A 10,000-nucleotide genomic window follows, 5' to 3' on the forward strand; every position below is an offset into this window, starting at 1 on the left:
CCCAAAGGACCCAAGCATGTGACACATGCTTTCTTCTCACTCAATTGAATTTTTACAACCAGTTATTTTTAAGCTCTGTCTCTTTTCTCACGTCTCCAGTCAACAAGTCTCTTACCAAGATAAATACACAGAACGGATTCTAATATGTTATGACTCATAAGAAAATAGAGAGCGTGTGTGTCTCACATGCATTCTCATAAGATGACCCATTTCCCACCCATGAAGTGAAGAGAGAGAGAGAGAGAGAGAGAGAGAGAGAGAGAGAGAGAGTTTGAGTTTTTATAAAACCTTTATTTTATACTCAAGTGTTAACATAAATAATGGCACACTGCCTTTTCAGAAATGAATTTTTTTAAAATTCCTAGATAAAATAAAATAAAATAAAAATACAAAAGAACATATACATTCAACTCATTTCATCAACAAAAAATAGTTTCCCCTCCTCCACAAAACAAACCGCTCTTTTGTAAACCCACTTCTCCTCACACAATGGGAGATCTTTTACAGCTGAGAAGAACTCAAAATCCACTTTTATTCTTGCTTTCACTAATCCTTTAAAAACACATCTTACATCCTTCCCATATCCCCTGTCTATCTTATGTTTCCTACTCAGAAAAATGGACATCTTAGCTTGTCCCAAAATAAAATGTAACAGTTGACATTTTCTTTTCTGATGCTTACTATATTGAAACCCCAAAATAAAAACAGAGTTATTGAAAATCTCCCCTACAGCTTTAAACAAAGACTCCAGCATTTCCAAGAGAGGCTTTATCCTCTCACACTCCATAAAACAGTGAAAAATTGTTTCTCTTATATTACAAAAAGGGCATCCATCTCCAACATCTGAGTTAATAACAGATACAAAAGCATTAACTGCAATGATGCCATGCAAAACCCTCCATTGCATATCCCCAGTACCCTTTTGTAACGGTGGCTTGTACAGTGCTCTCCATGCTGGCTTTACCTTGTCATCAATGCCCAATTTTACCCTCCATGGAGTGTCTTTTCTATTTTTCAATTTATCTTTATTCAAAACCTTGACACACCCCCTGTATAAGTCTTTCCCATTCACCTCATCCAAACCCACCTCTTCCAACCCTCTCAAATCCAGTAATAACGCCTTTCTTTCTGACTCTGTGATATTGGGTGTAATCCCTAGTCTTGGAAATGAGACGTTTTCATCTTGTACCTTCTTCTTGTGACTATTCAGCATACCCCACTCTTCTGCTGACAGAGCCTTCCTGCAGCTTCCCAGCAGTTGTCCGACAATCCTTTCCGACCTCACCCCCAAATGTTCAGCCACCCGTCTTCCATCCATTAAGGCGGTCCCAGCCATGGCCATTAACTGTTTTAAGGTGATGATTTTGCCCTTCACCAGAATCTTGGAGAAATGTGGAACAGCTGCAGTTGTACAATCCAGTCTTGCCCCATACACCAGAGGTTCCTCCAACAGCCAATGCGCTGACTCCGCTGACATTCGTCTGGACACCTTCATTATGCTCCACACCCTAAGAAGGCCTCTGTAAAAGGGAGGTACTCCCTCCCTAGAAATCTGGCTACTATCAACCAAAAATAAAGCCTTCTTTAAACCTAATCCCCCAACCTGCTGTAATACAAGACCTGCCACCCCTCTCCAAACCACATTTTCCGGTCCATAAAGCAACCTTTGAATAAACTGAAACCGGAAAGCAGCAGCCCTACTAGCAAGATGTACAAGACCTTGTCCCCCTCCTCTTTTGACAAATACAAAACACTTTGTGGAACCCAGTGATATTTATCCCAAAAAAAATCCACAATAATTGCCTGTATCTTAGCCAGAAGGCCAGATGGTGGCTCTAAAACTGACAACCGATGCCACAGTGCAGAGGCAACCACATTGTTAACTATAATAGTGCGCCCCCTATATGACATACGCGATAACAACCAACGCCATCTCCTCATCCTCCCTTCCACCATTCAACCACCCCAATCCAATTTTTTTCCATTGTCCCCTCATCTCCTAGGTACACTCCAAGATACTTAAAACCTCCCTTACACCATTCCAGCCCCCCTGGCAAAGCCATGATCCCTCCATACCATTCTCCAATCTGTAAAGCACAACTTTTTTCCCAATTTACCTTTGCAGAGGATATTCCCCTAAAACGGTCAACCATTAGACTCAAACTATCCACCTCCGCTTGATTTTTCACTAAAACAACTACATCATCAGCATAGGCTGAGAGACGAATAGGAGGAATATCCTCTGAAAGGTACATCCCTTCAATGAGACTTCTAATGCTATTTAGTAGTGGCTCTATAGCAATGGCATATAACATTCCCGACAAAGAACATCCCTGCCTAATACCTCTACACACTTTAAAAGGAGCACTCAAACCACCGTTAACTTTCAATACACTTTCAATGTCACCATATATCACCTTTATCATGGCAATAAAACCAGAGCTGAACCCAAATGCCTCAAAAGTGTGCCATAAGTATTGATGTTCAACTCGGTCAAATGCCTTTTCCTGATCAATTGAAATTAGACCAGCATCCAACCCAATAGCCCTAGAGACGTCCAAAAATCACGAATCAGAGAAATGTTATCCCCTATCTGCCTGCCAGGAACACAGTAGGACTGGTCCGTATGATTTGCCCCATCACCTCCCTCAGCCTGTTGGACAAAGCCTTGGACAGGATCTTATAATCAGTGCACAATAGAGCCACCAGCCTCCAGTTCTTCACCTCCCTAGGGTCACCCTTTTTGGGCAGTAGGGTGAGGACAGCCCTTCTGCAGCTTATTGGTAGTAACCCTCCGGTTAAACTATCATTAACTACTGCTAGCCAATCCTCTCCCAACATAGCCCAAAAAGACTTAAAAAAGTCAACGGGAAGCCCATCAATGCCTGGTGCCCTTCCATTTTCCATGCCTTTTACTGCAGTGTATAGCTCCTGCAAAGACAATGGTTGCTCTAGCTCAACCTGAGCTTCTGCAGCCACCTGTGGGAGCCCATCAAGGAACTGCTGTGGCACTGTTTTATCCTCTTTGTACTCACACTTGTAGAGCTCAGCATAGAACTCTACTGCCCTCTTTCTAATTTCACAAGGGCTAGTGAGCTCCTGTCCAACAGCTGATTTGAGACAATTAATACTTTTTCTTTGTCCATTCTTTTTCTCTAAACCAAAGAAAAATGTGGATGAGGCATCCATTTCAGAGATTCCCTGAAACTTACTTCTCACCAATGCCCCCTGTGCTCTGATACCCAGCAGGTCTGCCAATGCAGCTTTTTTCCTCTTGAGGGCCTGAGTATGGCCTCGATCTCCTGTGGTCTCAACCAACGTCATGAGTTCCACTATTTCAGTCTCTAGGGCTTTCATTGATTTGGTGATATCCTTGGTGACATTCCTCGTGTATTGTTTACATAATTGTTGAATCTGGATTTTCCCTATATCCCACCACTGTTGCACTGTTGAAGGGATACAAAACTGGCCTTTTGAGACCTCCACCTGTGACACTCTGGCTCCATGGACTTTGATATTTGAGCCAGGGTGTATTTTGTTTTGTTGGGTATTTGGGTGTATTTCGATGTTGGTAGTTCTGTTGTGTGTATTTCTAGGTTTGCCTTTCTGTTGGGTTCATTTCTAGGTTTGGTCTATGACTCCCAATCGGAGGTAACGAGTGTCAGCTGTCGGCTCGTTATCTCTGATTGGGAGCCATATTTAATCTGTATGTTTTCTTGTTGGTTTTGTGGGTTTTTGTTCCTTTTGGTCAGTGTACCGTAGGACTTCACATTCGTCATTTGTTTGTTGTTTTCGTGGTTGCTTTTATTTAAATAAAGTCATCATGTTCACTCCACGCGCTGCGTATTGGTCCGTTTCCTCAGACGATCGTGACACCACCTCTCCCAGAAAAAACTAAAACATTTCCTGAAGTGAGCATCACTCAATAAAGTTATATTAAAATGCCAATATGCGCTTTTGGGTTTTACATCGTTAATGAACACCACCTCTGTTATTAAACAATGATCAGAAAATCCCACTGGGGTTATCACACTTGATTTACAGACCTGAGATTGATGCTCAAAACAATAAAAGCTATCTAACCTGGCCATAGAGATGGTGTTCTCTCTCACATGCGCCCAGGTGTACTGTCTCGTGCCTCCATGTTGACTCCGCCAAATATCACACAGTTCATGTGTTACAATGAGGCGTTTTTAAAAAGTCCTTGAGGCTATATGAGGTTCTTTGTGATTTCTATCTAAATCACTGACTGTGCAGTTAAAATCCCCAGCAATAAATAAATAATCTTCATTATTACATTTCTCAATGGTATTTGATAATGTCTCTAAAAAACATACCCTCTCAACTGCAACCACTGGGGCATATACATTTATCAGACACATAGTGATGTTTTCATACCTCGCTCTAACTTTTAATAACCTATCCTCAACTACCTCTTCAACCTCATATGACAAAGGCAAAAACCCTTTTGAGAACAAGATGGCCACACCTCCACTTTTTGAGTTTTTATGACGACACACCACTGTCCCCCCCACTCCTGTTGCCACATAACTTCATTTTCCAAATTACTATGCGTTTCTTGTAGAAAATGTATGTCACTTCCCTTTCCCCTAATTAACTCATACACTATGGCTCTTTTTTTAACGTCTCTTGCCCCATTTACGTTTAAAGAAGAAATCTTAAAACTGCTCATGGTTGAAAAAAAAATACAGAGGAAGACACAGAAACCACATCTCTTTACAGAGTTAAGGCTGCGACTGAACTCTTTCATTTTCTTTAGAATTTACATCACTTATCACTCTCGTGACCACTTTCTTGAGTCTAGCAATTTCAGGGCTTGTCAAACCTCCCCCTGTTATTTTTGACATCAGAAACTTTGCTGATTCAATAAACAATTCACTTTCAGGGAAAAAAATCTGTTACATTATAATCCTGCATATATTTCTTCCCTTTTGTCAACTTCAGAAATTGACGTACTTTCTCAATCCCATACCTCCCTTCCACCCCATTTATCTCACTATTTTGTTGTGACGCATCAGATGACTCACTCTCGCTATCCTCCCCAGAAGAAAACTCCACCATCTCTACAACCTGTTTATCTTCAACTGATTTATCAATCTCTACCTTCCTCTTGGAATTAGACCCTTCATCACCCCTTAAATTCTTCCTCTTACTCCTCGGTACTTTGAAAACAGCTGCTTCCTTTTCCATTATTTCAATCTCCTCTTGACCTCCAATTTCATTTTCCAGCACCACCTCAGCAACGGCAGTCGCAATCTCACCGACTTTTTCCCCTCCTTCTTTGTTCTGATCTACCACCATTGCCCCCGTATCCACACTGTCTTCCTCTCCTACTTTTCCTACCACATCTGCCCACCTTCTCCCTTCCCCTGCACCCTTAGCATGTTCATCCCTTCGCGGTGGTGCATTAGCTGCACCAGCACTAGAGCTGCTACCAGAATCTGCGCGCTCATTCTCGGGACAATTACGCACCAAATGCCCCTCTCTTCCACAGCCAAAGCATTTCATTGATTCAGTAGAAGCGTAGAAGACATAATCAAATCCATCAATCTTAAAACTGAATGCTAAATTCAGTTCATCAATGTCCTTTTTTAAAATCATATGCACTTGTCTCCTATGAGACACGACATGTTTCAGCAACGGAGATTTGCATCCAAAAATAACCTTCTTTATTGTAGATACAAGTTGACCATGACGAGATAACTCTCGCTCCAACACTTCATCTCTAACAAATGGAGGCACGTTAGAAAGTATAACTTTCTTCACCGGATTCATAAGAGGAAATACCGACGTCTGTGTTTCCCGCAACACAACACCACTCTCAACTATCATATTCACCTTTTCAATGGAATCTAAGAATATCACTACAGCGCTATTCATCCTTGAGGCTGATTTGATGCTATCATACCCAATGATAGCACCCACTGCCAAGCTACATTCTTCCACTGAACACCCGGCCGCAGCAGGAATCTTTACTCCATGTCGCCGACTAAGTTTTTCAAACTCCAAACTTCCGCGAGTGGCCATTGCAACCAGCCTCACCCGCTGGTTGTGCCCTCGCGAAAAACAACCTCAACAATCCCACCACCCCTATACGTGCTTAGTGATAGTTAGACAAGATAACCTTAAAACAACTAAACTAATCAATATAAATATATACACACCAAAACCCAATAGAGTGAAAAAAATTCCAGTCGCTCTCACACTCCCTCCTGCTTCACGACTCACTCCCAGCATGCACTCCAACGAGAGAGAGAGAGAGAGAGAGGGAGAGAGAGAGAGGAGAGAGGAGAGAGGGAGAGAGAGAGAGGAGGGAGAGAGAGAGGAGAGAGAGAGAGAGAGAGAGAGAGAGAGAGAGAGAGAGAGAGAGAGAGGAGAGAGAGAGAGAGAGAGAGAGAGAGAGAGACAGAGAGAGAGAGAGAGAGAGAGAGAGAGACTCAATTTGGCAAGAGGGTCTGCTATACAAATTGATGGAAAGTGGGGTTGGGGAAAAACATACGACATTATAAAATCCATGTACACAAACAACAAGTGTGCGGTTAAAATTGACAAAAAACACACACATTTCTTTCCACAGGGCCGTGGGGTGAGACAGGGATGCAGTTTAAGCCCCACCCTCTTCAACATATATATCAACTAATTGGCGAACGCACTAGAACAGTCTGCAGCACCCGGCCTCACCCTACTAGAATCTGAAGTCAAATGTCTACTGTTTGCTGATGATCTGGTGCTTCTGTCACCAACCAAGGAGGGCCTACAGCAGCACCTAGATCTTCTGCACAGATTCTGTCAGACCTGGGCCCTGACAGTAAATCTCAGTGTTCCAAAAAAGGTCCAGTTGCCAGGACCACGAATACAAATTCCATCTAGACACCATTGTCCTAGAGCACACAAAAACCTATACATACCTTGGCCTAAACATCAGCGCCACAGGTAACTTTCACAAAGCTGTGAATGATCTGAGAGACAAGGCAAGAATGGCCTTCTATGCCATCCAAAGGAACATAAAATTCAACATACCAATTAGGATCTGGCTAAAAATACTTGAATCATTTATAGAACCCATTGCCCTTTATGGTTGTGAGGTCTGGGGTCCGCTCACCAACCAAGAATTCACAAAATGGGACAAACACCAAATTGAGACTCTGCATGCAGAATTCTGCAAAAATATCCTCTGTGTACAACGTAAAACACCAAATAATGCATGCAGAGTAGAATTAGGCTGATATCCGCTAATTATCAAAATCCAGAAAAGAGCCGTTCAATTCTACAACCACCTAAAAGGAAGCGATTCCCAAACCTTCCATAACAAAGCCATCACCTACAGAGAGATGAACCTGGAGAAGAGTCCCCTAAGCAAGCTGGTCCTGGGGCTCTGTTCACAAACACAAACAGACCCCACAGAGCCCAGGACAGCAACACAATTAGACCCAAACAAATCATGAGAAAACAAAAAGATAATTACTTGACACATTAGAGAGAATTTACACAAAAAATTAGCAAACTAGAATGCTATTTGGCTCTAAACAGAGAGTACACAGTGGCAGAATACCTGACCACTGTGACAGACCCAAAATTAAGGAAATCTTTGACTATGTACAGACTCAGTGAGCATAGCCTTGCTATTGAGAAAGGCCATCGTAGGCAGACCTGGCTCTCAAGAGAAGACAGGCTATATGCACACTGCCCACAACATGAGGTGGAAACTGAGCTGCATTTCCTAACCTCCTGCCAAATGTATGACCATATTAGAGACACATATTTTCCTCAGATTACACAGATCCACAAAGAATTAGAAAACAAATCCAATTTGGATAAACTCCCATATCTATTGGGTGAAATACCACAGTGTGCCATCACAGCTGCAATATTTGTGACCTGTTGCCACAAGAAAAGGGCAACCAGTGAAGAACAAACACCATTGTAAATACAACCCATATTTATGTTTATTTATTTTCCCATTTGTACTTTAACTATTTGCACATTGTTACAACACTGTATATATACATAATATGACATTTGAAATGACTTTATTCTTTTGGAACTTCTGAGTGTAATGTTTACTGTTAATATTTATTGTTAATTTCACTTTTGTTTATTATCTACTTCACTTGCTTTGGCAATGTTAACATACGTTTCCCATGCCAATAAAGCCCTTTGAATTGAATTGAAATTGAATTGAATAAAGCTAATATTGTGAACAAGAAACTGTCGACTTCAGAGTTTATAACCCTCACCATTCCCTCACTACTCCCTCACCTCTCCCTCACCCCTCACTCACCACTCCCTCGCCTTTAAAGTTCCTCTCTTTCCCCTCTCTCTCTACCACATTAAAGTTCCTCTCTTTCCCCTCTCTCTCTACCACATTAACGTTCCTCTCTTTCCCCTCTCTCTCTACCACATTAACGTTCCTCTCTTTCCCCTCTCTCTCTACCACATTAACGTTCCTCTCTTTCCCCTCTCTCTCTACCACATTAAAGTTCCTCTCTTTCCCCTCTCTCTCTACCACATTAACGTTCCTCTCTTTCCCCTCTCTCTCTACCACATTAACGTTCCTCTCTTTCCCCTCTCCCTCTACCACATTAACGTTCCTCTCTTTCCCCTCTCTCTCTACCACATTAACGTTCCTCTCTTTTCCCCTCTCCCTCTACCACATTAACGTTCCTCTCTTTCCCTCCTCTCTCTACCACATTAAAGTTCCTCTCTTTCCCCTCTCTCTCTACCACATTAAAGTTCCTCTCTTTCCCTCTCTCTCTACCACATTAACGTTCCTCTCTTTCCCTCTCTCTCTACCACATTAAAGTTCCTCTCTTTCCCCTCTCTCTCTACCACATTAAAGTTCCTCTCTTTCCCCTCTCTCTCTACCACATTAACGTTCCTCTCTTTCCCTCTCTCTCTACCACATTAACGTTCCTCTCTTTCCCCTCTCTCTCTACCACATTAACGTTCCTCTCTTTCCCTCTCTCTCTACCACATTAAAGTTCCTCTCTTTCCCCTCTCTCTCTACCACATTAACGTTCCTCTCTTTTCCCCTCTCCCTCTACCACATTAACGTTCCTCTCTTTCCCTCTCTCTCTACCACATTAACGTTCCTCTCTTTCCCCTCTCCTCTACCACATTAACGTTCCTCTCTTTCCCTCTCTCTCTACCACATTAACGTTCCTCTCTTTTCCCCTCTCTCTCTACCACATTAACGTTCCTCTCTTTCCCCTCTCTCTCTCTACCACATTAACGTTCCTCTCTTTCCCCTCTCTCTCTACCACATTAACGTTCCTCTCTTTCCCCTCTCTCTCTCTACCACATTAACGTTCCTCTCTTTCCCCTCTCTCTCTACCACATTAACGTTCCTCTCTTTCCCCTCTCTCTCTACCACATTAACGTTCCTCTCTTTCCCCTCTCTCTCTCTACCACATTAAAGTTCCTCTCTTTCCCCTCTCTCTCTACCACATTAACGTTCCTCTCTTTCCCCTCTCTCTCTCTACCACATTAACGTTCCTCTCTTTCCCCTCTCTCTCTACCACATTAACGTTCCTCTCTTTCCCCCTCTCTCTCTACCACATTAACGTTCCTCTCTTTCCCCTCTCTCTCTACCACATTAACGTTCCTCTCTTTCCCCTCTCTCCCTCTACCACATTAACGTTCCTCTCTTTCCCCTCTCTCTCTACCACATTAACGTTCCTCTCTTTCCCCTCTCTCTCTACCACATTAACGTTCCTCTCTTTCCCCTCTCTCTCTACCACATTAACGTTCCTCTCTTTCCCCTCTCTCTCTACCACATTAACGTTCCTCTCTTTCCCCTCTCTCTCTACCACATTAACGTTCCTCTCTTTCCCCTCTCTCTCTACCACATTAACGTTCCTCTCTTTCCCCTCTCTCCCTCTACCACATTAACGTTCCTCTCTTTCCCCTCTCTCTCTACCACATTAACGTTCCTCTCTTTCCCCTCTCCCTCTACCACATTAACGTTCCTCTCTTTCCC

This window comes from Coregonus clupeaformis, chromosome 8 (assembly GCF_020615455.1).
Source record: "Coregonus clupeaformis isolate EN_2021a chromosome 8, ASM2061545v1, whole genome shotgun sequence".
NCBI lineage: Eukaryota > Metazoa > Chordata > Actinopteri > Salmoniformes > Salmonidae > Coregonus > Coregonus clupeaformis.